This window comes from Myotis davidii, unplaced genomic scaffold, assembly GCF_000327345.1.
Source record: "Myotis davidii unplaced genomic scaffold, ASM32734v1 scaffold1277, whole genome shotgun sequence".
Lineage (NCBI taxonomy): Eukaryota > Metazoa > Chordata > Mammalia > Chiroptera > Vespertilionidae > Myotis > Myotis davidii.
Window position 1 is genome coordinate 2,907,700 of NW_006290682.1, and position 4,813 is coordinate 2,912,512.

Below are 4,813 nucleotides of genomic sequence, written 5' to 3' on the forward strand. Positions count from 1 at the left end.
ATCATTTCACCTCTATGTGGCCCTAGAGCAGCCACACACAGTGACAGAAAGCCACTGTGGGAGCCAGGGGCTGGGGAGCAGAGGGGATGTAGTGGTCAATGGCCCAGAGTTTCCGTTTGGGGAGGTGAAAAAGTTCTGGAGATGATGGTGGTGATGGTAGCACAACATTGTGAAGGTGCCTAGTGACACCGCACTGTACGCTTAAAAAAGGTGACTGTTCAGTCTCATCAAATCATTGGATTGATACCTGTCCCCTGGGAGCTGCCCTTTAGGACACTTCACAACAGGCCTTCCCTCCCGCTTAGACCACATCCCACTGGTAAGACCACATCCCACTGGTAAGACCACATCCCACTGGTAAGACCATTATCTTTCTCGTCTGGACCTTCCCAGGACATGGACCCTTTAAAGCCTAGAGTCCTTTAACCCTCTGACTGCCTGTCGCTAGGGATGGTGCCATTTGGGGCTCAGCCCATGTGGTCTCCAGGTGACCCAACACATTCATGATCCCTCACCCCTTTGGGCCTTGTGTGTTCCTCATTGGGCAATCCTGACAGTGACATGATATTTGTTGAGTTATTCCCACTTTCCCCCCACAAAATAAACCAACAGGCTGGGCCCCACTGACCAGGGATAATCTCTGAGGGAGTGAGCGTCTAGGAACGGCGACTAACAGGTCAGGCAGCGCTGCCGACACACACGCGGCTCCTCTGGGCGTCCTCCGGCTCCTCTGGGCGCCCTCCGGCCGGCTCCTGGCTCTGCGGGACCAGCCACACGGGCCAAGCCACAGGAGGGCCTGGCACACGACTCCAAGCCCTCTCCTCAGCCTCCAGGCCACGGCCACATTCCACCCCCGTTGTCCTGGCCAGCAGGGTTCTGTTGCCGGGTGCGGAACACAGGGCAGCATCCAATCCCCACTGACCACCAGGCTTTCTCTGTGTCTCATCAGGCAGCCTCCCTACCCACTTCCTGGGCGGGCTGCACTCAGACCATGGAGGCCTCAAGGTCTGCTTGACAGCAGCCGGTGTCCTAACCACTCCCTCTCCCATCCCCCGGAAATGGTCTCTCCCACACCACCTGATGAAATGACCGTGCAAACAGCAATGACACCGGATAGCATGGCTCAGTGCATAGAGAGTCAGCCTGCGGACCAAAGGGTCCCGGGTTACCCTCTCCCGTCCCCCGGAAATGGTCTCTCCCACACCTCCCGGATGAAATGACCATGCAAACAGTAATGACACCGGCCGGCGTCCTTCAATGCATAGAGCGTCGGCCTGCGGACCGAAGGGTCATGGGTTCGATTTTGGTCAAGAGCACATACCTTGGTTGTAGGCTCCTCCGGTGAGGATTTCAATAAACAAACAGCAATGACAACACATCCGAGCAGGCGTCAGCAGCAGTGGCCCCGCACGGACGAGGTTGCTATCAAAACCCAGTGATAGCCAGCACGTTAGTTATGACCCTGGAGCTTTGGCAATGACCTTCCCGCTGCCCCTCGGGTGACAGCATCGTGAACGTGGCGCCCAGGAGCGAGACGGAGGAGAAGGTGAAGGTCTCCACTGACTGGGAGAAGCTGGCCGGCTAAGGGGAAGCTTGTCAGATGTGGGTGCTGTGAGGAATGAGGCTGCCAAAAGGCCAATGGGAATCGGGGGCGGGGGCGGGGGGGTGCGGCCCACACTTAGGACCAAAGTTTATGTGGGAGTCAAGTTCCGCAGGAACCTCTGCTCAGTTCCTGTGAGAAGGAACTTATTCCAGCAAGTGGGGATGTGCAAGGACACGCACAGGAACACACCAAATGGACTTCATACCTGAGGTACCACGGGACAAGTGAAAGCATCCTATAACCCATGTAGAGAACATAGCCAGTAAACCGTTGTGACCTTACCGTGGACTATTACCCAGAAATCCAACCTTATGCTGAAGAATAATTGGGGGGGAAGTTCCCAATGTTAAGTGAAGAGCAGGTTTCAAAAACATGTGGCTCAGTGGTTGAGCGTGGACCTAGGAGCCAGGAAGTTAAGGTTCGATTCCCGGTCAGGGCACGTGATCAGTTTCTCAGTGGTTACAGTATCGGCCTGAGCACCGAAGGGTCATGAATTCGATTCCTCACCCAGGGCACATACCTGGGTTGCAGGCTCAATTCCCGGTCCCCGTTAGTCGGTGCAACCAATCGATGTGTCTCTCTTACATCGATGTTTCTCTCTCTCCCTCCCCCGCTTCCACTCTCTCCACAAATCAATGGAAAAAATATCTCCGGGAGAGGATTTGCAAAGAATGAAAACAAAAGTTGTGATAAAATAGGTAAATCAAAGACAGGCTCCATGCACTCAAAGACACTATTTTATTTCATCAAAGTCAGGCAGGATGATCTGTTGAGAGGTAAGTGGTCAGCTTCGAGCATGAATCCGCACACATTTCCACAGTGAACTGCCGGCGATGGCCTGGCTGAAGTCGCGCGATTCAGGGGATTCCACGGCTGAGCTTCCCAGAGAGTCCGGAACAGCTACCACCCGCGCAGAGGGCAGACGTTAGCACCAGACTGTTATTATCTGCACTGATGTTACTATATACAAAGGTATGTACACGGACTCCTGGATCTTTGGGTCCCGCCAAGCAGACATTGAAGAGGCAGGCGGGGACTGGACAGGACGGTGTGGGCACAGGGGCTTCGCTAAAAGGGGAATTGCACTACATATTCCCACGGAGAAGGAAGTCCTCAAAGACATCAAAAGGCCGGCACAGACACAACACTTTCTAGATTCACATTTACATACATAGCATCACAACGGCCACAACACTGTATCGGACAGGCAAGCGTCACAGGTAAAAGCTTTGTCTACATTAAAAAGCAAACACACGGAATGGCCGTGGTCCCCCCGAGGGAGGACCACGGGGGTCCGCGAGCAGCCAGCCGGACCTTCTCCAACGTGGCCACTTTTCACCGCAAGTGTTAGGATTCCCACGTCACAGCTTAACTAACAGCAGTGAACGCGCCTGGAAAGTGGCCGAAAGGAGCGGTGACGCTTGCGCGCCTGAAGCTGGTCCGTGCGGACCCTTCCCCGCGGCCCGGGAGCCTGGCTCGCCGCCTCCGGCTCAGGAAGGTGGACCGTGGTCCTAAGACACTGGTGGGTGTGTGGTTTGGTTAGGTGGCAGTCACTGATGACAGAGGTCTCCCCACCCGCTGGAAAACTTCTTGTATAGGGAATAAGGGGAAACAGGATTCAAATAACCCCTCCATCCAACAAGGGTACACGCTACCCTGACATGAACTCATCCAAGGGGTTCCCCACCATTAAGCATGCGCTGCATCAGCTGAGCATCTGAGAAGAAACATACCGGCTCCACAGTGATTTAGGTAAAAATAAGTTACCACCCAGCCATTGGCGGTTGACCATCTTTCTCCTACGCTTACTTGCCACGCATGTGTCCTCTTTGGTGAAATCTTTTGTCCCTGTTTCAGCTGGGCTGTTGGTTTCCTTGCGGTTGAGTTGTACAGAGTTTTTCATATATTCTGGAGATGATTCCTTTGTCACATATGTGATTTGCAGACCATTTCTCCCAGCCTGACTTGTCAACTGCAAATTGACACCATGACAGCGTTTGTCTTTTAAGTGAATAGACTCTTCAGAATATTGCAATGTCAACCAATAAAAAGGGCCTGGGATCGGTCAACTCTGTGGCAAAGTTGCAGAGGGACCCCCGGAAGTCCGGAGGCGGGCTCTTAGGAAACAGAATGGGCCTTCAGGGCATGCTGACAGGTTGAAAGAGGCAAAAAGAGAAAAGTGGCCAATCACCATTAGTGACCATATGGGCACGCCACAAATGCTCTGGGGAGGGAGGAATTTAGGAACGATCCACTGGTCTCGGGAAACACCTAGCAAGCACAGGACTACCGCACACACCTTTTACCAGGCGTTTCCGTTGCGGGAACACGCCTGACCCGCGCCGCCGGGTGGGGCGGACTGAAGCTGTCCGCTTGGTGCGCGGCTTTGAAGGCATGCACACGACTCGAGCGGCGCTTTTAGAATGAGCGACCCAACACACAGGCTATGCACTTCACAGTTGGTTCCTAACCACTTGGAAACTACTATGTTAATAAATTATCACCGTCTTCATCATCACCACAGGTTTGTGCTGGGTCAGAGAGCACATTATATGAGACAGTGAACGCTAACAGCATGGGACGGACACGCATAAAATGTGGCAGGCCACGCCCCTCGTGGATCACAAGAGAAGATGTGCGCCAGGTGGCCCACCCTGTGCCCTCTGGGGACTCGCTGAGTGCTGCCCAAGCGGCCGGTTTGGCAGCGGAAGACACAGGAAGCCAGAGCGACCGCCACCAAGGGGCCCTCGCGTGCAGCACGGGACAGAGCCTGTGGTCTCCGTGGCGGAAGCTCGCCAGCCACCAGGGCCCGTGCCCCGTGGGGCTCCTTGTAAAAGACAACACCCCACGGGGAGCCGCTCTGCTCAGCATCCACAGGGAAACTAGACGCCCAATGCATCACCCCAGACAAACACGAGTTATCAATATTCTAACAGCCACGACACTACGAGAGGGTTCTCACTACGGGACCTCCATCCAGGCTGGGGCCCGCTGCCCGGGGCGGTGCGCAGGCCGGCTCCGCCCCCAGGAGGCCGCTCATTTGCTCCTCTCGGGCTGCAGGCTGTCCACCAGGCACTTGAGCTGCTCCTCGCCCAGGTGGATCTTGTCCTCCAGCTCCCGCTGCTCGATGATGAGGGCCGACTTCATCTTGACGAAGTACTCGTAGTCGGCCAGGCTCTCGTCGCTCAGGTAGCTGGCCAGGCTGAGGAA

The 4,813-nt window shown here is 55.1% G+C and overlaps 1 long non-coding RNA gene across 1 annotated transcript; it reads right to left on the reverse strand.

Moving 5' to 3' along the window:
* Positions 1–2,318: 2,318 nt before the first annotated feature.
* Positions 2,319–4,807, reverse strand: LOC107183094. The gene is made up of 2 exons (XR_001513869.1): positions 3,903–4,807; positions 2,319–3,751 (listed from the first exon to the last, which is right to left on the reverse strand). It is a non-coding gene; the product is annotated as an uncharacterized LOC107183094 (long non-coding RNA).
* Between the last annotated feature and the right edge of the window lie 6 nt (positions 4,808–4,813).